Here is a 27,180-nt window from a genome sequence, read left to right as displayed (position 1 = left end):
CCACCCAAAACCTAAAAAAAATTTAAATTTTTATATGAAAAACTTCTTTTGCCCATATCTCCTTAAATATGCGTCCTAGAGCGAAAAGGACTTTAATTCGTGACAACACCCAAAAAATTGAGAAATCCACCCAAAACCTAAAAAAATTGAAATTTTTATATGAAAAACTTCTTTTGCCCATATCTCCTAAACTAAGCGTCCTAGAGCGAAAAGGACTTTAATTCGTGACCACCCCCGAAAAATTGAAAAATCCACCCAAAACCTAAAAAAATTGAAATTTTTATATGAAAAACTTCTTTTGCCCATATCTCCTTAAATATGCGTCCTAGAGCGAAAAGGACTTTAATTCGTGACCACCCCCAAAAAATTGAAAAATCCACCCAAAACCTAAAAAAATTGAAATTTTTATATGAAAAACTTCTTTTGCCCATATCTCCTTAAATATGCGTCCTAGAGCGAAAAGGACTTTAATTCGTGACCACCCCCAAAAAATTGAAAAATCCACCCAAAACCTAAAAAAATTAAAATTTTTATATGAAAAACTTCTTTTGCCCATATCTCCTTAAATATGCGTCCTAGAGCGAAAAGGACTTTAATTCGTGACCACCCCCGAAAAATTGAAAAATCCACCCAAAACCTAAAAAAATTAAAATTTTTATATGAAAAACTTCTTTTGCCCATATCTTCTAAACTAAGCGTCCTAGAGCGAAAAGGACTTTAATTCGTGACCACCCCCGAAAAATTGAAAAATCCACCCAAAACCTAAAAAAATTTAAATTTTTATAGGAAAAACTTCTTTTGCCCATATCTCCTTAAATATGCGTCCTAGAGCGAAAAGGACTTTAATTCGTGACCACCCCCAAAAAATTGAAAACTCCACCCAAAACCTAAAAAAATTGAAATTTTTATATGAAAAACTTCTTTTGCCCATATCTCCTTAAATATGCGTCCTAGAGCGAAAAGGACTTTAATTCGTGACCACCCCCAAAAAATTGAAAACTCCACCCAAAACCTAAAAAAATTGAAATTTTTATATGAAAAACTTCTTTTGCCCATATCTCCTTAAATATGCGTCCTAGGGCGAAAAGGACTTTAATTCGTGACCACTCCCAAAAAATTGAAAACTCCACCCAAAACCTAAAAAAATTGAAATTTTTATATGAAAAACTTCTTTTGCCCATATCTCCTTAAATATGCGTCCTAGAGCGAAAAGGACTTTAATTCGTGACCACCCCCGAAAAATTGAAAAATCCACCCAAAACCTAAAAAAATTGAAATTTTTATATGAAAAACTTCTTTTGCCCATATCTCCTTAAATATGCGTCCTAGAGCGAAAAGGACTTTAATTCGTGACCACCCCCAAAAAATTGAAAAATCCACCCAAAACCTAAAAAAATTAAAATTTTTATATGAAAAACTTCTTTTGCCCATATCTCCACCCCCAAAAAATTGAAAAATCCACCAAAAACCTAAAAAAATTGAAATTTTTATATGAAAAACTTCTTTTGCCCATATCTCCTTAAATATGCGTCCTAGAGCGAAAAGGACTTTAATTCGTGACCACCCCCAAAAAATTGAAAAATCCACCCAAAACCTAAAAAAATTGAAATTTTTATATGAAAAACTTCTTTTGCCCATATCTCCTTAAATATGCGTCCTAGAGCGAAAAGGACTTTAATTCGTGACCACCCCCAAAAATATGAAAAATCCACCCAAAACCTAAAAAAATTGAAATTTTTATATGAAAAACTTCTTTTGCCCATATCTCCTTACATATGCGTCCTAGAGCGAAAAGGACTTTAATTCGTGACCACCCCCAAAAAATTGAAGAATCCACCCAAAACTTAAAAAAATTGAAATTTTTATATGAAAAACTTCTTTTGCCCATATCTCCTTAAATATGCGTCCTAGAGCGAAAAGGACTTTAATTCGTGACAACACCCAAAAAATTGAAAAATCCACCCAAAACCTAAAAAAAAATTTAAATTTTTATATGAAAAACTTCTTTTGCCCATATCTCCTTAAATATGCGTCCTAGAACGAAAAGGACTTTAATTTGTGACCACCCCCGAAAAATTGAAAAATCCACCCAAAACCTAAAAAAATTGAAATTTTTATATGAAAAACTTCTTTTGCCCATATCTCCTTAAATATGCGTCCTAGAGCGAAAAGGACTTTAATTCGTGACCACCCCCAAAAAATTGAAAAATCCACCCAAAACCTAAAAAATTAAAATTTTTATATGAAAAACTTCTTTTGCCCATATCTCCTTAAATATGCGTCCTAGAGCGAAAAGGACTTTAATTCGTGACCACCCCCAAAAAATTGAAAACTCCACCCAAAACCTAAAAAAATTTAAATTTTTATATGAAAAACTTCTTTTGCCCATATCTCCTTAAATATGCGTCCTAGAGCGAAAAGGACTTTAATTCGTGACCACCCCCAAAAAATTGAAAACTCCACCCAAAACCTAAAAAAATTGAAATTTTTATATGAAAAACTTCTTTTGCCCATATCTCCTTAAATATGCGTCCTAGAGCGAAAAGGACTTTAATTCGTGACCACCCCCAAAAAATTGAAAAATCCACCCAAAACCTAAAAAAATTGAAATTTTTATACGAAAAACTTCTTTTGCCCATATCTCCTTAAATATGCGTCCTAGAGCGAAAAGGACTTTAATTCGTGACCATCCCCAAAAAATTGAAAAATCCACCCAAAACCAAAAAAATTGAAATTTTTTTATGAAAAACTTCTTTTGTCCATATCTCCTTAAATATGCGTCCTAGAGCGAAAACCACACCCAAAAAATTGAAAAATCCACACAAAACCTAAAAAAACGAAATTTTTATATGAAAAACTTCTTTTGCCCATATCTCCTTAAATATGCGTCCTAGAGCGAAAAGGCCTTTAATTCGTGACCACCCCCAAAAAAATCCACCCAAAACCTAAAAAAAAATTTAAATTTTTATATGAAAAACTTCTTTTGCCCATATCTCCTTAAATATGCGTCCTAGAGCGAAAAGGACTTTAATTTGTGACCACCCCCGAAAAATTGAAAAATCCACCCAAAACCTAAAAAAATTGAAATTTTTATATGAAAAACTTCTTTTGCCCATATCTCCTTAAATATGCGTCCTAGAGCGAAAAGGACTTTAATTCGTGACCACCCCCAAAAAATTGAAAAATCCACCCAAAACCTAAAAAATTAAAATTTTTATATGAAAAACTTCTTTTGCCCATATCTCCTTAAATATGCGTCCTAGAGCGAAAAGGACTTTAATTCGTGACCACCCCCAAAAAATTGAAAACTCCACCCAAAACCTAAAAAAATTTAAATTTTTATATGAAAAACTTCTTTTGCCCATATCTCCTTAAATATGCGTCCTAGAGCGAAAAGGACTTTAATTCGTGACCACCCCCAAAAAATTGAAAACTCCACCCAAAACCTAAAAAAATTGAAATTTTTATATGAAAAACTTCTTTTGCCCATATCTCCTTAAATATGCGTCCTAGAGCGAAAAGGACTTTAATTCGTGACCACCCCCAAAAAATTGAAAACTCCACCCAAAACCTAAAAAAATTGAAATTTTTATATGAAAAACTTCTTTTGCCCATATCTCCTTAAATATGCGTCCTAGAGCGAAAAGGACTTTAATTCGTGACCACCCCCAAAAAATTGAAAAATCCACCCAAAACCTAAAAAAATTGAAATTTTTATACGAAAAACTTCTTTTGCCCATATCTCCTTAAATATGCGTCCTAGAGCGAAAAGGACTTTAATTCGTGACCATCCCCAAAAAATTGAAAAATCCACCCAAAGCCTAAAAAATTAAAATTTTTTTATGAAAAACTTCTTTTGTCCATATCTCCTTAAATATGCGTCCTAGAGCGAACACCACACCCAAAAAATTGAAAAATCCACACAAAACCTAAAAAAACGAAATTTTTATATGAAAAACTTCTTTTGCCCATATCTCCTTAAATATGCGTCCTAGAGCGAAAAGGCCTTTAATTCGTGACCACCCCCAAAAAATTGAAAAATCCACCCAAAACCAAAAAAAAAAAAATTTAAATTTTTATATGAAAAACTTCTTTTGCCCATATCTCCTTAAATATGCGTCCTAGAGCGAAAAGGACTTTAATTCGTGACCACCCCAAAAAATTGAAAAATCCACCCAAAACCTAAAAAAATTTAAATTTTTATATGAAAAACTTCTTTTGCCCATATCTCCTTAAATATGCGTCCTAGAGCGAAAAGGACTTTAATTCGTGACCACCCCCAAAAAATTGAAAAATCCACCCAAAACCTAAAAAAATTTAAATTTTTATATGAAAAACTTCTTTTGCCCATATCTCCTAAACTAAGCGTGCTAGAGCGAAAAGGCCTTTAATTCGTGACAACCCCCAAAAAATTGAAAACTCCACCCAAAACCTAAAAAAATTAAAATTTTTATATGAAAAACTTCTTTTGCCCATATCTCCTTAAATATGCGTCCTAGAGCGAAAAGGACTTTAATTCGTGACCACCCCCAAAAAATTGAAAAATCCACCAAAAAATTGAAATTTTTATATGAAAAACTTCTTTTGCCCATATCTCCTTAAATATGCGTCCTAGAGTGAAAAGGACTTTAATTGGTGACCACCCCCCAAAAATTGAAAAATCCACCCAAAACCTAAAAAAATTGAAATTTTTATATGAAAAACTTCTTTTGCCCATATCTCCTTAAATATGCGTCCTAGAGCGAAAAGGACTTTAATTCGTGACCACCCCCAAAAAATTGAAAAATCCACCCAAAACTTAAAAAAATTGAAATTTTTATATGAAAAACTTCTTTTGCCCATATCTCCTTAAATATGCGTCCTAGAGCGAAAAGGACTTTAATTCGTGACAACCCCCAAAAAATTGAAAAATCCACCCAAAACCTAAAAAAATTGAAATTTTTATATGAAAAACTTCTTTTGCCCATATCTCCTTAAATATGCGTCCTAGAGCGAAAAGGACTTTAATTCGTGACCACCCCCAAAAAATTGAAAAATCCACCCAAAACCTAAAAAAATTGAAATTTTTATACGAAAAACTTCTTTTGCCCATATCTCCTTAAATATGCGTCCTAGAGCGAAAAGGACTTTAATTCGTGACCATCCCCAAAAAATTGAAAAATCCACCCAAAACCTAAAAAATTGAAATTTTTTTATGAAAAACTTCTTTTGTCCATATCTCCTTAAATATGCGTCCTAGAGCGAAAACCACACCCAAAAAATTGAAAAATCCACACAAAACCTAAAAAAATGAAATTTTTATATGAAAAACTTCTTTTGCCCATATCTCCTTAAATATGCGTCCTAGAGCGAAAAGGACTTTAATTCGTGACCATCCCCAAAAAATTGAAAAATCCACCCAAAACCTAAAAAATTGAAATTTTTTTATGAAAAACTTCTTTTGTCCATATCTCCTTAAATATGCGTCCTAGAGCGAACACCACACCCAAAAAATTGAAAAATCCACACAAAACCTAAAAAAACGAAATTTTTATATGAAAAACTTCTTTTGCCCATATCTCCTTAAATATGCGTCCTAGAGCGAAAAGGCCTTTAATTCGTGACCACCCCCAAAAAATTGAAAAATCCACCCAAAACCAAAAAAAAAAAAATTTAAATTTTTATATGAAAAACTTCTTTTGCCCATATCTCCTTAAATATGCGTCCTAGAGCGAAAAGGACTTTAATTCGTGACCACCCCAAAAAATTGAAAAATCCACCCAAAACCTAAAAAAATTTAAATTTTTATATGAAAAACTTCTTTTGCCCATATCTCCTTAAATATGCGTCCTAGAGCGAAAAGGACTTTAATTCGTGATCACCCCCAAAAAATTGAAAAATCCACCCAAAACCTAAAAAAATTTAAATTTTTATATGAAAAACTTCTTTTGCCCATATCTCCTAAACTAAGCGTGCTAGAGCGAAAAGGCCTTTAATTCGTGACAACCCCCAAAAAATTGAAAACTCCACCCAAAACCTAAAAAAATTAAAATTTTTATATGAAAAACTTCTTTTGCCCATATCTCCTTAAATATGCGTCCTAGAGCGAAAAGGACTTTAATTCGTGACCACCCCCAAAAAATTGAAAAATCCACCAAAAAATTGAAATTTTTATATGAAAAACTTCTTTTGCCCATATCTCCTTAAATATGCGTCCTAGAGTGAAAAGGACTTTAATTGGTGACCACCCCCCAAAAATTGAAAAATCCACCCAAAACCTAAAAAAATTGAAATTTTTATATGAAAAACTTCTTTTGCCCATATCTCCTTAAATATGCGTCCTAGAGCGAAAAGGACTTTAATTCGTGACCACCCCCAAAAAATTGAAAAATCCACCCAAAACTTAAAAAAATTGAAATTTTTATATGAACAACTTCTTTTGCCCATATCTCCTTAAATATGCGTCCTAGAGCGAAAAGGACTTTAATTCGTGACAACCCCCAAAAAATTGAAAAATCCACCCAAAACCTAAAAAAATTGAAATTTTTATATGAAAAACTTCTTTTGCCCATATCTCCTTAAATATGCGTCCTAGAGCGAAAAGGACTTTAATTCGTGACCACCCCCAAAAAATTGAAAAATCCACCCAAAACCTAAAAAAATTGAAATTTTTATACGAAAAACTTCTTTTGCCCATATCTCCTTAAATATGCGTCCTAGAGCGAAAAGGACTTTAATTCGTGACCATCCCCAAAAAATTGAAAAATCCACCCAAAACCTAAAAAATTGAAATTTTTTTATGAAAAACTTCTTTTGTCCATATCTCCTTAAATATGCGTCCTAGAGCGAAAACCACACCCAAAAAATTGAAAAATCCACACAAAACCTAAAAAAATGAAATTTTTATATGAAAAACTTCTTTTGCCCATATCTCCTTAAATATGCGTCCTAGAGCGAAAAGGACTTTAATTCGTGACCATCCCCAAAAAATTGAAAAATCCACCCAAAACCTAAAAAATTGAAATTTTTTTATGAAAAACTTCTTTTGTCCATATCTCCTTAAATATGCGTCCTAGAGCGAACACCACACCCAAAAAATTGAAAAATCCACACAAAACCTAAAAAAACGAAATTTTTATATGAAAAACTTCTTTTGCCCATATCTCCTTAAATATGCGTCCTAGAGCGAAAAGGCCTTTAATTCGTGACCACCCCCAAAAAATTGAAAAATCCACCCAAAACCAAAAAAAAAAAAATTTAAATTTTTATATGAAAAACTTCTTTTGCCCATATCTCCTTAAATATGCGTCCTAGAGCGAAAAGGACTTTAATTCGTGACCACCCCCGAAAAATTGAAAAATCCACCCAAAACCTAAAAAAATTGAAATTTTTATATGAAAAACTTCTTTTGCCCATATCTCCTTAAATATGCGTCCTAGAGCGAAAAGGACTTTAATTCGTGACCACCCCCAAAAAATTGAAAAATCCACCCAAAACCTAAAAAAATTTAAATTTTTATATGAAAAACTTCTTTTGCCCATATCTCCTAAACTAAGCGTGCTAGAGCGAAAAGGCCTTTAATTCGTGACAACCCCCAAAAAATTGAAAACTCCACCCAAAACCTAAAAAAATTAAAATTTTTATATGAAAAACTTCTTTTGCCCATATCTCCTTAAATATGCGTCCTAGAGCGAAAAGGACTTTAATTCGTGACCACCCCCAAAAAATTGAAAAATCCACCAAAAAATTGAAATTTTTATATGAAAAACTTCTTTTGCCCATATCTCCTTAAATATGCGTCCTAGAGTGAAAAGGACTTTAATTGGTGACCACCCCCCAAAAATTGAAAAATCCACCCAAAACCTAAAAAAATTGAAATTTTTATATGAAAAACTTCTTTTGCCCATATCTCCTTAAATATGCGTCCTAGAGCGAAAAGGACTTTAATTCGTGACCACCCCCAAAAAATTGAAAAATCCACCCAAAACTTAAAAAAATTGAAATTTTTATATGAAAAACTTCTTTTGCCCATATCTCCTTAAATATGCGTCCTAGAGCGAAAAGGACTTTAATTCGTGACAACCCCCAAAAAATTGAAAAATCCACCCAAAACCTAAAAAAATTGAAATTTTTATATGAAAAACTTCTTTTGCCCATATCTCCTTAAATATGCGTCCTAGAGCGAAAAGGACTTTAATTCGTGACCACCCCCAAAAAATTGAAAAATCCACCCAAAACCTAAAAAAATTGAAATTTTTATACGAAAAACTTCTTTTGCCCATATCTCCTTAAATATGCGTCCTAGAGCGAAAAGGACTTTAATTCGTGACCATCCCCAAAAAATTGAAAAATCCACCCAAAACCTAAAAAATTGAAATTTTTTTATGAAAAACTTCTTTTGTCCATATCTCCTTAAATATGCGTCCTAGAGCGAAAACCACACCCAAAAAATTGAAAAATCCACACAAAACCTAAAAAAATGAAATTTTTATATGAAAAACTTCTTTTGCCCATATCTCCTTAAATATGCGGCCTAGAGCGAAAAGGACTTTAATTCGTGACCACCCCAAAAAATTGAAAAATCCACCCAAAACCTAAAGAAATTTAAATTTTTATATGAAAAACTTCTTTTGTCCATATCTCCTTAAATATGCGTCCTAGAGCGAAAAGGACTTTAATTCGTGACCACCCCCAAAAAATTGAAAAATCCACCCAAAACCTAAAAAAATTTAAATTTTTATATGAAAAACTTCTTTTGCCCATATCTCCTAAACTAAGCGTGCTAGAGCGAAAAGGCCTTTAATTCGTGACCACCCCCAAAAAATTGAAAACTCCACCCAAAACCTAAAAAAATTAAAATTTTTATATGAAAAACTTCTTTTGCCCATATCTCCTTAAATGTGCGTCCTAGAGCGAAAAGGACTTTAATTCGTGACCACCCCCAAAAAATTGAAAAATCCACCCAAAACTTAAAAAAATTGAAATTTTTATATGAAAAACTTCTTTTGCCCATATCTCCTTAAATATGCGTCCTAGAGCGAAAAGGACTTTAATTCGTGACCACCCCCGAAAAATTGAAAAATCCACCCAAAACCTAAAAAATTGAAATTTTTATATGAAAAACTTCTTTTGCCCATATCTCCTTAAATATGCGTCCTAGAGCGAAAAGGACTTTAATTGGTGACCACCCCCCAAAAATTGAAAAATCCACCCAAAACCTAAAAAAATTGAAATTTTTATATGAAAAACTTCTTTTGCCCATATCTCCTTAAATATGCGTCCTAGAGCGAAAAGGACTTTAATTCGTGACCACCCCCAAAAAATTGAAAAATCCACCCAAAACTTAAAAAAATTGAAATTTTTATATGAAAAACTTCTTTTGCCCATATCTCCTTAAATATGCGTCCTAGAGCGAAAAGGACTTTAATTCGTGACAACCCCCAAAAAATTGAAAAATCCACCCAAAACCTAAAAAAATTGAAATTTTTATATGAAAAACTTCTTTTGCCCATATCTCCTTAAATATGCGTCCTAGAGCGAAAAGGACTTTAATTCGTGACAACACCCAAAAAATTGAAAAATCCACCCAAAACTTAAAAAAATTGAAATTTTTATATGAAAAACTTCTTTTGCCCATATCTCCTTAAATATGCGTCCTAGAGCGAAAAGGACTTTAATTCGTGACCACCCCCAAAAAATTGAAAAATCCACCCAAAACCTAAAAAAATTAAAATTTTTATATGAAAAACTTCTTTTGCCCATATCTCCTGAAATATGCGTCCTAGAGCGAAAAGGACTTTAATTCGTGACCACCCCCAAAAAATTGAAAAATCCACCCAAAACCTAAAAAAATTAAAATTTTTATATGAAAAACTTCTTTTGCCCATATCTCCTTAAATATGCGTCCTAGAGCGAAAAGGACTTTAATTCGTGACCACCCCCAAAAAATTGAAAAATCCACCCAAACCTAAAAAATTGAAATTTTTATATGAAAAACTTCTTTTGCCCATATCTCCTTAAATATGCGTCCTAGAGCGAAAAGGACTTTAATTCGTGACCACCCCCGAAAAATTGAAAAATCCACCCAAAACCTAAAAAAATTAAAATTTTTATATGAAAAACTTCTTTTGCCCATATCTCCTAAACTAAGCGTCCTAGAGCGAAAAGGACTTTAATTCGTGACCACCCCCGAAAAATTGAAAAATCCACCCAAAACCTAAAAAAATTGAAATTTTTATATGAAAAACTTCTTTTGCCCATATCTCCTTAAATATGCGTCCTAGAGCGAAAAGGACTTTAATTCGTGACCACCCCCAAAAAATTGAAAAATCCACCCAAAACCTAAAAAAATTGAAATTTTTATATGAAAAACTTCTTTTGCCCATATCTCCTTAAATATGCGTCCTAGAGCGAAAAGGACTTTAATTCGTGACCACCCCCAAAAAATTGAAAAATCCACCCAAAACCTAAAAAAATTGAAATTTTTATATGAAAAACTTCTTTTGCCCATATCTCCTTAAATATGCGTCCTAGAAAAGGACGCATATTAAAAGGACTTTAATTCGTGACCACCCCCGAAAAATTGAAAAATCCACCCAAAACCTAAAAAAATTAAAATTTTTATATGAAAAACTTCTTTTGCCCATATCTCCTAAACTAAGCGTCCTAGAGCGAAAAGGACTTTAATTCGTGACCACCCCCGAAAAATTGAAAAATCCACCCAAAACCTAAAAAAATTGAAATTTTTATATGAAAAACTTCTTTTGCCCATATCTCCTTAAATATGCGTCCTAGAGCGAAAAGGACTTTAATTCGTGACCACCCCCGAAAAATTGAAAAATCCACCCAAAACCTAAAAAAATTGAAATTTTTATATGAAAAACTTCTTTTGCCCATATCTCCTTAAATATGCGTCCTAGAGCGAAAAGGACTTTAATTCGTGACCACCCCCAAAAAATTGAAAAATCCACCCAAAACCTAAAAAAATTGAAATTTTTATATGAAAAACTTCTTTTGCCCATATCTCCTTAAATATGCGTCCTAGAGCGAAAAGGACTTTAATTCGTGACCACCCCCAAAAAATTGAAAAATCCACCCAAAACCTAAAAAAATTGAAATTTTTATATGAAAAACTTCTTTTGCCCATATCTCCTTAAATATGCGTCCTAGAGCGAAAAGGACTTTAATTCGTGACCACCCCCAAAAAATTGAAAACTCCACCCAAAACCTAAAAAAATTGAATTTTTTATATGAAAACTTCTTTTGCCCATATCTCCTTAAATATGCGTCCTAGAGCGAAAAGGACTTTAATTCGTGACCACCCCCAAAAAATTGAAAAATCCACCCAAAACCTAAAAAAATTTAAATTTTTATATGAAAAACTTCTTTTGCCCATATCTCCTTAAATATGCGTCCTAGAGCGAAAAGGACTTTAATTCGTGACCACCCCCGAAAAATTGAAAAATCCACCCAAAACCTAAAAAAATTAAAATTTTTATATGAAAAACTTCTTTTGCCCATATCTCCTAAACTAAGCGTCCTAGAGCGAAAAGGACTTTAATTCGTGACCACCCCCGAAAAATCCACCCAAAACCTAAAAAAATTGAAATTTTTATATGAAAAACTTCTTTTGCCCATATCTCCTTAAATATGCGTCCTAGAGCGAAAAGGACTTTAATTCGTGACCACCCCCAAAAAATTGAAAAATCCACCCAAAACCTAAAAAAATTGAAATTTTTATATGAAAAACTTCTTTTGCCCATATCTCCTTAAATATGCGTCCTAGAGCGAAAAGGACTTTAATTCGTGACCACCCCCAAAAAATTGAAAAATCCACCCAAAACCTAAAAAAATTGAAATTTTTATATGAAAAACTTTTTTTGCCCATATCTCCTTAAATATGCGTCCTAGAGTGAAAAGGACTTTAATTCGTGACCACCCCCAAAAAATTGAAAAATCCACCCAAAACCTAAAAAAATTGAAATTTTTATATGAAAAACTTCTTTTGCCCATATCTCCTTAAATATGCGTCCTAGAGCGAAAAGGACTTTAATTCGTGACCACCCCCAAAAAATTGAAAAATCCACCCAAAACTTAAAAAAATTTAAATTTTTATATGAAAAACTTCTTTTGCCCATATCTCCTTAAATATGCGTCCTAGAGCGAAAAGGACTTTAATTCGTGACTACCCCCGAAAAATTGAAAAATCCACCCAAAACCTAAAAAAATTAAAATTTTTATATGAAAAACTTCTTTTGCCCATATCTCCTAAACTAAGCGTCCTAGAGCGAAAAGGACTTTAATTCGTGACCACCCCCGAAAATTTGAAAAATCCACCCAAAACCTAAAAAAATTGAAATTTTTATATGAAAAACTTCTTTTGCCCATATCTCCTTAAATATGCGTCCTAGAGCGAAAAGGACTTTAATTCGTGACCACCCCCAAAAAATTGAAAAATCCACCCAAAACCTAAAAAAATTGAAATTTTTATACGAAAAACTTCTTTTGCCCATATCTCCTTAAATATGCGTCCTAGAGCGAAAAGGAATTTAATTCGTGACCATCCCCAAAAAATTGAAAAATCCACCCAAAACCTAAAAAATTGAAATTTTTTTATGAAAAACTTCTTTTGTCCATATCTCCTTAAATATGCGTCCTAGAGCGAAAACCACACCCAAAAAATTGAAAAATCCACACAAAACCTAAAAAAATTGAAATTTTTATATGAAAAACTTCTTTTGCCCATACTCCTTAAATATGCGTCCTAGAGCGAAAAGGACTTTAATTCGTGACCACCCCCAAAAAATTGAAAAATCCACCCAAAACCTAAAAAAATTTAAATTTTTATATGAAAAACTTCTTTTGCCCATATCTCCTTAAATATGCGTCCTAGAAAAGGACGCATATTAAAAGGACTTTAATTCGTGACCACCCCCGAAAAATTGAAAAATCCACCCAAAACCTAAAAAAATTAAAATTTTTATATGAAAAACTTCTTTTGCCCATATCTCCTAAACTAAGCGTCCTAGAGCGAAAAGGACTTTAATTCGTGACCACCCCCGAAAAATTGAAAAATCCACCCAAAACCTAAAAAAATTGAAATTTTTATATGAAAAACTTCTTTTGCCCATATCTCCTTAAATATGCGTCCTAGAGCGAAAAGGACTTTAATTCGTGACCACCCCCAAAAAATTGAAAAATCCACCCAAAACCTAAAAAAATTGAAATTTTTATATGAAAAACTTCTTTTGCCCATATCTCCTTAAATATGCGTCCTAGAGCGAAAAGGACTTTAATTCGTGACCACCCCCAAAAAATTGAAAAATCCACCCAAAACCTAAAAAAATTGAAATTTTTATATGAAAAACTTCTTTTGCCCATATCTCCTTAAATATGCGTCCTAGAGCGAAAAGGACTTTAATTCGTGACCACCCCCAAAAAATTGAAAAATCCACCCAAAACCTAAAAAAATTGAAATTTTTATATGAAAAACTTCTTTTGCCCATATCTCCTTAAATATGCGTCCTAGAGCGAAAAGGACTTTAATTCGTGACCACCCCCAAAAAATTGAAAAATCCACCCAAAACCTAAAAAAATTGAAATTTTTATATGAAAAACTTCTTTTGCCCATATCTCCTTAAATATGCGTCCTAGAGCGAAATGGACTTTAATTCGTGACCACCCCCAAAAAATTGAAAAATCCACCCAAAACTTAAAAAAATTGAAATTTTTATATGAAAAACTTCTTTTGCCCATATCTCCTTAAATATGCGTCCTAGAGCGAAAAGGACTTTAATTCGTGACCACCCCCGAAAAATTGAAAACTCCACCCAAAACCTAAAAAAATTGAAATTTTTATATGAAAAACTTCTTTTGCCCATATCTCCTTAAATATGCGTCCTAGAGCGAAAAGGACTTTAATTCGTGACCACCCCCAAAAAATTGAAAAATCCACCCAAAACCTAAAAAAATTAAAATTTTTATATGAAAAACTTCTTTTGCCCATATCTCCTTAAATATGCGTCCTAGAGCGAAAAGGACTTTAATTCGTGACCACCCCCAAAAAATTGAAAACTCCACCCAAAACCTAAAAAAATTGAATTTTTTATATGAAAAACTTCTTTTGCCCATATCTCCTTAAATATGCGTCCTAGAGCGAAAAGGACTTTAATTCGTGACCACCCCCAAAAAATTGAAAAATCCACCCAAAACCTAAAAAAATTGAAATTTTTATATGAAAAACTTCTTTTGCCCATATCTCTTTAAATATGCGTCCTAGAGCGAAAAGGACTTTAATTCGTGACCACCCCCGAAAAATTGAAAAATCCACCCAAAACCTAAAAAAATTAAAATTTTTATATGAAAAACTTCTTTTGCCCATATCTCCTAAACTAAGCGTCCTAGAGCGAAAAGGACTTTAATTCGTGACCACCCCCGAAAAATTGAAAAATCCACCCAAAACCTAAAAAAATTGAAATTTTTATATGAAAAACTTCTTTTGCCCATATCTCCTTAAATATGCGTCCTAGAGCGAAAAGGACTTTAATTCGTGACCACCCCCAAAAAATTGAAAAATCCACCCAAAACCTAAAAAAATTGAAATTTTTATATGAAAAACTTCTTTTGCCCATATCTCCTTAAATATGCGTCCTAGAGCGAAAAGGACTTTAATTCGTGACCACCCCCAAAAAATTGAAAAATCCACCCAAAACCTAAAAAAATTGAAATTTTTATATGAAAAACTTCTTTTGCCCATATCTCCTTAAATATGCGTCCTAGAGTGAAAAGGACTTTAATTCGTGACCACCCCCAAAAAATTGAAAACTCCACCCAAAACCTAAAAAAATTGAAATTTTTATATGAAAAACTTCTTTTGCCCATATCTCCTTAAATATGCGTCCTAGAGCGAAAAGGACTTTAATTCGTGACCACCCCCAAAAAATTGAAAAATCCACCCAAAACTTAAAAAACTTTAAATTTTTATATGAAAAACTTCTTTTGCCCATATCTCCTAAACTAAGCGTCCTAGAGCGAAAAGGACTTTAATTCGTGACCACCGCCAAAAAATTGAAAACTCCACCCAAAACCTAAAAAAATTGAAATTTTTATATGAAAAACTCTTTTGCCCATATCTCCTTAAATATGCGTCCTAGAGCGAAAAGGACTTTAATTCGTGACCACCCCCAAAAAATTGAAAAATCCACCCAAAACCTAAAAAAATTGAAATTTTTATATGAAAAACTTCTTTTGCCCATATCTCTTTAAATATGCGTCCTAGAGCGAAAAGGACTTTAATTCGTGACCACCCCCGAAAAATTGAAAAATCCAACCAAAACCTAAAAAAATTAAAATTTTTATATGAAAAACTTCTTTTGCCCATATCTCCTAAACTAAGCGTCCTAGAGCGAAAAGGACTTTAATTCGTGACCACCCCCGAAAAATTGAAAAATCCACCCAAAACCTAAAAAAATTGAAATTTTTATATGAAAAACTTCTTTTGCCCATATCTCCTTAAATATGCGTCCTAGAGCGAAAAGGACTTTAATTCGTGACCACCCCCAAAAAATTGAAAACTCCACCCAAAACCTAAAAAAAATTGAATTTTTTATATGAAAAACTTCTTTTGCCCATATCTCCTTAAATATGCGTCCTAGAGCGAAAAGGACTTTAATTCGTGACCACCCCCAAAAAATTGAAAAATCCACCCAAAACCTAAAAAAATTTAAATTTTTATATGAAAAACTTCTTTTGCCCATATCTCCTTAAATATGCGTCCTAGAGCGAAAAGGACTTTAATTCGTGACCACCCCCAAAAAATTGAAAAATCCACCCAAAACCTAAAAAAATTAAAATTTTTATATGAAAAACTTCTTTTGCCCATATCTCCTTAAATATGCGTCCTAGAGCGAAAAGGACTTTAATTCGTGACCACCCCCAAAAAATTGAAAAATCCACCCAAAACCTAAAAAAATTGAAATTTTTATATGAAAAACTTCTTTTGCCCATATCTCCTTAAATATGCGTCCTAGAGCGAAAAGGACTTTAATTCGTGACCACCCCCGAAAAATTGAAAAATCCACCCAAAACCTAAAAAAATTAAAATTTTTATATGAAAAACTTCTTTTGCCCATATCTCCTTAAATATGCGTCCTAGAGCGAAAAGGACTTTAATTCGTGACCACCCCCAAAAAATTGAAAAATCCACCCAAAACCTAAAAAAATTGAAATTTTTATATGAAAAACTTCTTTTGCCCATATCTCCTTAAATATGCGTCCTAGAGCGAAAAGGACTTTAATTCGTGACCACCCCCAAAAAATTGAAAACTCCACCCAAAACCTAAAAAAATTGAAATTTTTATATGAAAAACTTCTTTTGCCCATATCTCCTTAAATATGCGTCCTAGAGCGAAAAGGACTTTAATTCGTGACCACCCCCAAAAAATTGAAAAATCCACCCAAAACCTAAAAAAATTGAAATTTTTATATGAAAAACTTCTTTTGCCCATATCTCCTTAAATATGCGTCCTAGAAAAGGACGCATATTAAAAGGACTTTAATTCGTGACCACCCCCGAAAAATTGAAAAATCCACCCAAAACCTAAAAAAATTAAAATTTTTATATGAAAAACTTCTTTTGCCCATATCTCCTAAACTAAGCGTCCTAGAGCGAAAAGGACTTTAATTCGTGACCACCCCCGAAAAATTGAAAAATCCACCCAAAACCTAAAAAAATTGAAATTTTTATATGAAAAACTTCTTTTGCCCATATCTCCTTAAATATGCGTCCTAGAGCGAAAAGGACTTTAATTCGTGACCACCCCCAAAAAATTGAAAAATCCACCCAAAACCTAAAAAAATTGAAATTTTTATATGAAAAACTTCTTTTGCCCATATCTCCTTAAATATGCGTCCTAGAGCGAAAAGGACTTTAATTCGTGACCACCCCCAAAAAATTGAAAAATCCACCCAAAACCTAAAAAAATTGAAATTTTTATATGAAAAACTTCTTTTGCCCATATCTCCTTAAATATGCGTCCTAGAGCGAAAAGGACTTTAATTCGTGACCACCCCCAAAAAATTGAAAAATCCACCCAAAACCTAAAAAAATTGAAATTTTTATATGAAAAACTTCTTTTGCCCATATCTCCTTAAATATGCGTCCTAGAGCGAAAAGGACTTTAATTCGTGACCACCCCCAAAAAATTGAAAAATCCACCCAAAACCTAAAAAAATTGAAATTTTTATATGAAAAACTTCTTTTGCCCATATCTACTTAAATATGCGTCCTAGAGCGAAATGGACTTTAATTCGTGACCACCCCCAAAAAATTGAAAAATCCACCCAAAACTTAAAAAAATTGAAATTTTTATATGAAAAACTTCTTTTGCCCATATCTCCTTAAATATGCGTCCTAGAGCGAAAAGGACTTTAATTCGTGACCACCCCCGAAAAATTGAAAACTCCACCCAAAACCTAAAAAAATTGAAATTTTTATATGAAAAACTTCTTTTGCCCATATCTCCTTAAATATGCGTCCTAGAGCGAAAAGGACTTTAATTCGTGACAACACCCAAAAAATTGAAAAATCCACCCAAAACCTAAAAAAATTGATATTTTTATATGAAAAACTTCTTTTGCCCATATCTCCTTAAATATGCGTCCTAGAGCGAAAAGGACTTTAATTGGTGACCACCCCCAAAAAATTGAAAAATCCACCCAAAACCTAAAAAAATTAAAATTTTTATATGAAAAACTTCTTTTGCCCATATCTCCTTAAATATGCGTCCTAGAGCGAAAAGGACTTTAATTCGTGACCACCCCCAAAAAATTGAAAACTCCACCCAAAACCTAAAAAAAATTGAATTTTTTATATGAAAAACTTCTTTTGCCCATATCTCCTTAAATATGCGTCCTAGAGCGAAAAGGACTTTAATTCGTGACCACCCCCAAAAAATTGAAAAATCCACCCAAAACCTAAAAAAATTTAAATTTTTATATGAAAAACTTCTTTTGCCCATATCTCCTTAAATATGCGTCCTAGAGCGAAAAGGACTTTAATTCGTGACCACCCCCAAAAAATTGAAAAATCCACCCAAAACCTAAAAAAATTAAAATTTTTATATGAAAAACTTCTTTTGCCCATATCTCCTTAAATATGCGTCCTAGAGCGAAAAGGACTTTAATTCGTGACCACCCCCAAAAAATTGAAAAATCCACCCAAAACCTAAAAAAATTGAAATTTTTATATGAAAAACTTCTTTTGCCCATATCTCCTTAAATATGCGTCCTAGAGCGAAAAGGACTTTAATTCGTGACCACCCCCGAAAAATTGAAAAATCCACCCAAAACCTAAAAAAATTAAAATTTTTATATGAAAAACTTCTTTTGCCCATATCTCCTTAAATATGCGTCCTAGAGCGAAAAGGACTTTAATTCGTGACCACCCCCAAAAAATTGAAAAATCCACCCAAAACCTAAAAAAATTGAAATTTTTATATGAAAAACTTCTTTTGCCCATATCTCCTTAAATATGCGTCCTAGAGCGAAAAGGACTTTAATTCGTGACCACCCCCAAAAAATTGAAAACTCCACCCAAAACCTAAAAAAATTTAAATTTTTATATGAAAAACTTCTTTTGCCCATATCTCCTTAAATATGCGTCCTAGAGCGAAAAGGACTTTAATTCGTGACCACCCCCAAAAAATTGAAAAATCCACCCAAAACCTAAAAAAATTGAAATTTTTATATGAAAAACTTCTTTTGCCCATATCTCCTTAAATATGCGTCCTAGAGCGAAAAGGACTTTAATTCGTGACCACCCCCAAAAAATTGAAAAATCCACCCAAAACCTAACAAAATTGAAATTTTTATATGAAAAACTTCTTTTGCCCATATCTCCTTAAATATGCGTCCTAGAGCGAAAAGGACTTTAATTCGTGACCACCCCCAAAAAATTGAAAAATCCACCCAAAACCTAAAAAAAATGAAATTTTTATATGAAAAACTTCTTTTACCCATATCTCCTTAAATATGCGTCCTAGAGCGAAAAGGACTTTAATTCGTGACCACCCCCAAAAAATTGAAAAATCCACCCAAAACCTAAAAAAATTGAAATTTTTATATGAAAAACTTCTTTTGCCCATATCTCCTTAAATATGCGTCCTAGAGCGAAAAGGATTTTAATTCGTGACAACACCCAAAAAATTGAAAAATCCACCCAAAACCTAAAAAAATTGAAATTTTTATATGAAAAACTTCTTTTGCCCATATCTCCTTAAATATGCGTCCTAGAGCGAAAAGGACTTTAATTCTTGACCACCCCCAAAAAATTGAAAAATCCACCCAAAACCTAAAAAAAATAAAATTTTTATATGAAAAACTTCTTTTGCCCATATCTCCTTAAATATGCGTCCTAGAGCGAAAAGGACTTTAATTCGTGACAACACCCAAAAAATTGAAAAATCCACCCAAAACCTAAAAAAATTGAAATTTTTATATGAAAAATTTCTTTTGCCCATATCTCCTTAAATATGCGTCCTAGAGCGAAAAGGACTTTAATTCGTGACCACCCCCAAAAAATTGAAAAATCCACCCAAAACCTAAAAAAAATTTAAATTTTTATATGAAAAACTTCTTTTGCCCATATCTCCTTAAATATGCGTCCTAGAGCGAAAAGGACTTTAATTCGTGACCACCCCCAAAAAATTGAAAAATCCACCCAAAACCTAAAAAAATTGAAATTTTTATATGAAAAACTTCTTTTGCCCATATCTCCTTAAATATGCGTCCTAGAGCGAAAAGGACTTTAATTCGTGACCACCCCCGAAAAATTGAAAAATCCACCCAAAATCTAAAAAAATTAAAATTTTTATATGAAAAACTTCTTTTGCCCATATCTCCTTAAATATGCGTCCTAGAGCGAAAAGGACTTTAATTCGTGACCACCCCCAAAAAATTGAAAAATCCACCCAAAACCTAAAAAAATTGAAATTTTTATATGAAAAACTTCTTTTGCCCATATCTCCTTAAATATGCGTCCTAGAGCGAAAAGGACTTTAATTCGTGACCACCCCCAAAAAATTGAAAAATCCACCCAAAACCTAAAAAAATTAAAATTTTTATATGAAAAACTTCTTTTGCCCATATCTCCTAAACTAAGCGTCCTAGAGCGAAAAGGACTTTAATTCGTGACCACCCCCAAAAAATTGAAAACTCCACCCAAAACCTAAAAAAATTTAAATTTTTATATGAAAAACTTCTTTTGCCCATATCTCCTTAAATATGCGTCCTAGAGCGAAAAGGACTTTAATTCGTGACCACCCCCGAAAAATTGAAAAATCCACCCAAAATCTAAAAAAATTAAAATTTTTATATGAAAAACTTCTTTTGCCCATATCTCCTTAAATATGCGTCCTAGAGCGAAAAGGACTTTAATTCGTGACCACCCCCAAAAAATTGAAAAATCCACCCAAAACCTAAAAAAATTAAAATTTTTATATGAAAAACTTCTTTTGCCCATATCTCCTAAACTAAGCGTCCTAGAGCGAAAAGGACTTTAATTCGTGACCACCCCCAAAAAATTGAAAACTCCACCCAAAACCTAAAAAAATTTAAATTTTTATATGAAAAACTTCTTTTGCCCATATCTCCTTAAATATGCGTCCTAGAGCGAAAAGGACTTTAATTCGTGACCACCCCCGAAAAATTGAAAAATCCACCCAAAATCTAAAAAAATTAAAATTTTTATATGAAAAACTTCTTTTGCCCATATCTCCTTAAATATGCGTCCTAGAGCGAAAAGGACTTTAATTCGTGACCACCCCCAAAAAATTGAAAAATCCACCCAAAACCTAAAAAAATTAAAATTTTTATATGAAAAACTTCTTTTGCCCATATCTCCTAAACTAAGCGTCCTAGAGCGAAAAGGACTTTAATTCGTGACCACCCCCAAAAAATTGAAAACTCCACCCAAAACCTAAAAAAATTGAAATTTTTATATGAAAAACTTCTTTTGCCCATATCTCCTTAAATATGCGTCCTAGAGCGAAAAGGACTTTAATTCGTGACCACCCCCAAAAAATTGAAAAATCCACCCAAAACCTAAAAAAATTGAAATTTTTATATGAAAAACTTCTTTTGCCCATATCTCCTTAAATATGCGTCCTAGAGCGAAAAGGACTTTAATTCGTGACAACACCCAAAAAATTAAAAAATCCACCCAAAACCTAAAAAAATTGAAATTTTTATATGAAAAACTTCTTTTGCCCATATCTCCTTAAATATGCGTCCTAGAGCGAAAAGGACTTTAATTCGTGACCACCCCCAAAAAATTGAAAAATCCACCCAAAACCTAAAAAAATTAAAATTTTTATATGAAAAACTTCTTTTGCCCATATCTCCTTAAATATGCGTCCTAAAGCGAAAAGGACTTTAATTCGTGACCACCCCCAAAAAATTGAAAACTCCACCCAAAACCTAAAAAAATTGAAATTTTTATATGAAAAACTTCTTTTGCCCATATCTCCTTAAATATGCGTCCTAGAGCGAAAAGGACTTTAATTCGTGACCACCCCCAAAAAATTGAAAAATCCACCCAAAACCTAAAAAAATTGAAATTTTTATATGAAAAACTTCTTTTGCCCATATCTCCTTAAATATGCGTCCTAGAGCGAAAAGGACTTTAATTCGTGACCACCCCCGAAAAATTGAAAAATCCACCCAAAACCTAAAAAAATTAAAATTTTTATATGAAAAACTTCTATTGCCCATATCTCCTAAACTAAGCGTCCTAGAGCGAAAAGGACTTTAATTCGTGACCACCCCCGAAAAATTGAAAAATCCACCCAAAACCTAAAAAAATTGAAATTTTTATATGAAAAACTTCTTTTGCCCATATCTCCTTAAATATGCGTCCTAGAGCGAAAAGGACTTTAATTCGTGACCACCCCCAAAAAATTGAAAAATCCACCCAAAACCTAAAAAAATTGAAATTTTTATATGAAAAACTTCTTTTGCCCATATCTCCTTAAATATGCGTCCTAGAGCGAAAAGGACTTTAATTCGTGACCACCCCCAAAAAATTGAAAAATCCACCCAAAACCTAAAAAAATTGAAATTTTTATATGAAAAACTTCTTTTGCCCATATCTCCTTAAATATGCGTCCTAGAGCGAAAAGGACTTTAATTCGTGACCACCCCCAAAAAATTGAAAAATCCACCCAAAACCTAAAAAAATTGAAATTTTTATATGAAAAACTTCTTTTGCCCATATCTCCTAAACTAAGCGTCCTAGAGCGAAAAGGACTTTAATTCGTGACCACCCCCAAAAAATTGAAAACTCCACCCAAAACCTAAAAAAATTGAAATTTTTATATGAAAAACTTCTTTTGCCCATATCTCCTTAAGTATGCGTCCTAGAGCGAAAAGGACTTTAATTCGTGACCACCCCCAAAAAATTGAAAAATCCACCCAAAACCTAAAAAAATTGAAATTTTTATATGAAAAACTTCTTTTGCCCATATCTCCTTAAATATGCGTCCTAGAGCGAAAAGGACTTTAATTCGTGACAACACCCAAAAAATTGAAAAATCCACCCAAAACCTAAAAAAATTGAAATTTTTATATGAAAAACTTCTTTTGCCCATATCTCCTAAACTAAGCGTCCTAGAGCGAAAAGGACTTTAATTCGTGACCACCCCCAAAAAATTGAAAACTCCACCCAAAACCTAAAAAAATTGAAATTTTTATATGAAAAACTTCTTTTGCCCATATCTCCTTCAATATGCGTCCTAGAGCGAAAAGGACTTTAATTCGTGACCACCCCCAAAAAATTGAAAACTCCACCCAAAACCTAAAAAAATTGAAATTTTTATATGAAAAACTTCTTTTGCCCATATCTCCTTAAATATGCGTCCTAGAGCGAAAAGGACTTTAATTCGTGACCACCCCCAAAAAATTGAAAAATCCACCCAAAACCTAAAAAAATTTAAATTTTTATATGAAAAACTTCTTTTGCCCATACCTCCTAAACTAAGCGTGCTAGAGCGAAAAGGCCTTTAATTCGTGACCACCCCCAAAAAATTTAAAACTCCACCCAAAACCTAAAAAAATTTAAATTTTTATATGAAAAACTTCTTTTGCCCATATCTCCTTAAATATGCGTCCTAGAGCGAAAAGGACTTTAATTCGTGACCACCCCCAAAAAATTGAAAAATCCACCCAAAACCTAAAAAATTGAAATTTTTATATGAAAAACTTCTTTTGCCCATATCTCCTTAAATATGCGTCCTAGAGCGAAAAGGCCTTTAATTCGTGACCACCCCCAAAAAATTGAAAAATCCACCCAAAACCTAAAAAAATTTAAATTTTTATATGAAAAGCTTCTTTTGCCCATATCTCCTTAAATATGCGTCCTAGAGCGAAAAGGACTTTAATTCGTGACCACCCCCAAAAAATTGAAAACTCCACCCAAAACCTAAAAAAATTGAAATTTTTATATGAAAAACTTCTTTTGCCCATATCTCCTTAAATATGCGTCCTAGAGCGAAAAGGACTTTAATTCGTGACCACCCCCAAAAAATTTTAAAATCCACCCAAAACCTTTCATGATATCCATATGAAGGTATACAAAAGCGATCAGCCAAAGCATACCGAAACGGACAAGCCACCGGTAGAGTCAGCAGTGAAAAAATCTCCTAGCGAAGCCGAAGGAGACATAAAACCGGCAGACTATGGCGAAAATCATATGCGGGAAGTTTCTACAGGCTCAAGCCTCACCAAAGCTGAACCGCGGACTGTTGCGAGAGTCACCGAGATCTGTGAAGAGGAAGCCCTTGATGACTCAATTGAAGCGGCTGATGTGACGGTGGTTGAAAATTTGGATGGTTCTACGGTTCCTCCAGATAAATCTTCACCATTGTAAGGCCGCTTGTGCTGCCTTAAAAGTTCTCCTGATGAAAGGAGACATAGATATAGTTCTTATTCAAGAACCATACATATATAAGAACAAGATGTGTGAATTAAGCACTCCGGGTTTCAAACTTTTGCATAATACCGGTAACGATATAAATCGAGCATGTATAATTGCTAAAAACGAACTAAACTTGTTTCTGCTTCCTTCATTGAGCAATGCAGATACTGTCGTAGCCAGTCTAGAGATATCCACATGCAAATATTGGGTATCTTCGGTCTACATGGGACATGATAGGGATATGCCACCCTGTGCCGTTAAGACCTTAGTTGAGGAGTCACTAAAAAACAAAGACAAAGCTCATTATGGGATGCGATGCAAATGCACATCATAGTATTTGGGGAAGTAGTGATACTAATGCAAGGGGAGAGTCGCTAATAGAGTTTATTTTGCGTACTAACCTGGTAGTTTGCAATAAGGAAGATGCACCAACCTTCGTCACCAGGAACAGACAAGAGGTTTTGGACGTAACGTTGACCTCTCCGGAACTGAATGATAAGATATCTGAGTGGCAAGTTTTGAGGGAACATAGCTTCTCAGATCATCGCTACATCAGTTTCAGATTGGCTGTTCGTACTTCAAAGACCATATTTCCGCCAAATGTTAGGAAAGCTGATTGGAATAGGTATAGGGAATCGTTCAATTTGATGATACCGGAAATGCCGGAGACAAATATGAGCAGTGTGCAAGATATCGAACACGCAGTGGAGCGGATTACGAAGGCCTTCAACATTTCACTGAAAGCTGCTTGCCCTAGGGGAAAGCCAAGGGGAAAAAATCGGCCGCCATGGTGGACTACGGAGTTAAGTAATATGAGGAAATCCTGCAGGAAGCTCTTTAACAAAGCAAAGTCCACAAGAGCTCCGGAGGATTGGGACACTTACAAGATGAATCTGAGAGAATATAAACGAGAACTGAGAAGGTCTCAACAAAACTCTTGGGATGATTACTGTAGCAGTATTGAGAATACGTCAGAGGCTTCCAGACTACGGAAGGTACTAGCATCCACTAACACCGCTCCAGGTTTCATTAAAACATCGGAGGGAAATTGGACAACGTCCAGTGAGGAGACGTTGGAGGTACTTTTGGACACACACTTCCCTGGAAATCAGACGGTTGAACCATGTTCCGGCGGTGTAACAGAGGCTCGGCGATCACTTCCTATCGAGGAAATTGTGTCGGAATCTAGAATAAAATGGGCTTTAAATAGCTTTGGACCATTCAAATCCCCCGGACCTGATGGAATTACTCCGGCGGAGTTACAGGCAGTGGCTGAAAGAATTATCCCCTGGTTGACGGTGATATATAAACAATGTGTAAACTTAGCATATATTCCAGAAAAGTGGAGGGAAACAAAAGTCGTCTTCATAACTAAAGCAGGAAAAGCCTCTCACTCGAGTGCGAAGGATTTCCGACCAATCAGCTTATCCTCATTCCTACTTAAGACCCTGGAGAGGATGATAGACATGTATCTTAGAACTAGCGTGGATTCAAGTTTGCTCTCGAAACGACAGCATGCATACTCGAAGGGCAGGTCTACTGAGACCGCATTGCATGAACTGGTCAGCTTTATTGAAAGCTCACTATCTGTCAAAGAATACACAATCGTGGCGTTTCTAGACATCGAAGGGGCGTTCAATAATGTCCATCCGAGCTCGATATTAAATGGACTGACAACTCTCAATGTTGATCCAGGTATACTTAGGCTGTTAGACGAACTTCTAATAAAGAGACGTATTTCAGCCACACTAGGGCAAGCAAACATACAAAGGTATGTGAACAGAGGCACTCCCCAAGGAGGAGTTCTATCACCTCTTCTTTGGAATGTTGCTATAAACAACCTTCTGGTTTCTCTAGAAAAAGAAAGGATAAAAGTGGTGGCATACGCAGATGATGTGGCGCTAGCAGTCAGGGGAAAATTCCCATCCACAATCAGAGATATTATACAGAGAGCTCTCCGGATGACTGAGAAATGGGCGAAAGATAATGGTCTTGGTGTAAATCCAGCAAAGACAGAAATAGTCATGTACTGCAAAGATCGCAAAACTCCCACGGTTAGGCCCATTTCCTTAGGGGGTACTGAAATTCCCTTTGGTGAGTGTGCAAAATACCTTGGCGTTATTTTGGACAGGAAGCTGAATTTTAGGCTTAATATTGAAGAGAGGGCGACAAAAGCCACGGTAGCTTTGTACTCGTGCAAAAAGGCAATAGGGAAAAAGTGGGGACTAAGACCAAAAATTGTGCATTGGCTATACACGGCAGTGGTTAGACCTATAATGCTATATGGTGTTGTAGTCTGGTGGCCGGCACTTCAGAAACCGACTTGTTTAGATAAAGTTCAGCGTATGGTGAGCTTATGTATCTCAGGCGCATTTAGTAAGACAGGAACAGACTCCCTTAATGTCATGCTACATCTATTGCCTTTAGACATTTTGGCCAAACAGTCAGCTGCAACAACGGCTGTGCGGTTGCGCGATCTATCGCTGTGCTCGGAAAAAATGTACGGTCATACTTCGGTCCTCAAAGTAATGCCAGATGTGCCTAACGTAGTGGATTACACCCTGGCAAAACCACTTTTCGACAAAAAGTTTGAAACTCTAATTCCCAACAGTGAGGCGTGGTGTACACAGACCCCGGGGAATAAAAGATACAGTCGAAGCTCGGTTTAACGAACGATATATTGTCAGGCCCTTTCGTTATTTAGAAAAATTCGTTAAATCGAATGGAAATATTAAATGTTAACTTTTAATAAAAATCGTACTTTTTTACCAGATGAGTAAAAATTCATAATCTTTTGACATAATTAAACCACAGAGACACTTAACTTACTTTAAATAATCCTTAAAAACTGATGAACTTGATATATCTAGGTTAGGTTAGATTGAAAAGAGGATCCAAGATTCGCTGTCTTATGGGGGCCTATATACACCCATGTCATAATTTGTGTGTCTAACTTCTTAGACGAATTGCCTAATTTGTTTCCAGTCCCCGGTTTCAAGGTGGGCCAGCCATAGTTTGTGTTCATAGTAACATCTTCCTAAAACGTCCTACATACAGCATTACCCTGCTGTTCCTGTCGGCATAGATGTACTCTCAACGCTACATTGCCGTTTCGACCGAGCACCAAAAAAGTTTTTCGGTGGTAGTTTATCCCTCTCACTAATGATGTTGACATTCCTGTGTATTTCATAGTTTCTCTTCAGTTATAAGACGGAGGTTCCTTGTTATAAGAC

The sequence above is a fragment of the Haematobia irritans genome, unplaced genomic scaffold (genome assembly GCF_050003625.1).
Source record: "Haematobia irritans isolate KBUSLIRL unplaced genomic scaffold, ASM5000362v1 scaffold_175, whole genome shotgun sequence".
Taxonomy (NCBI): Eukaryota; Metazoa; Arthropoda; class Insecta; order Diptera; family Muscidae; genus Haematobia; species Haematobia irritans.
This window is presented reverse-complemented; position numbering follows the sequence as displayed.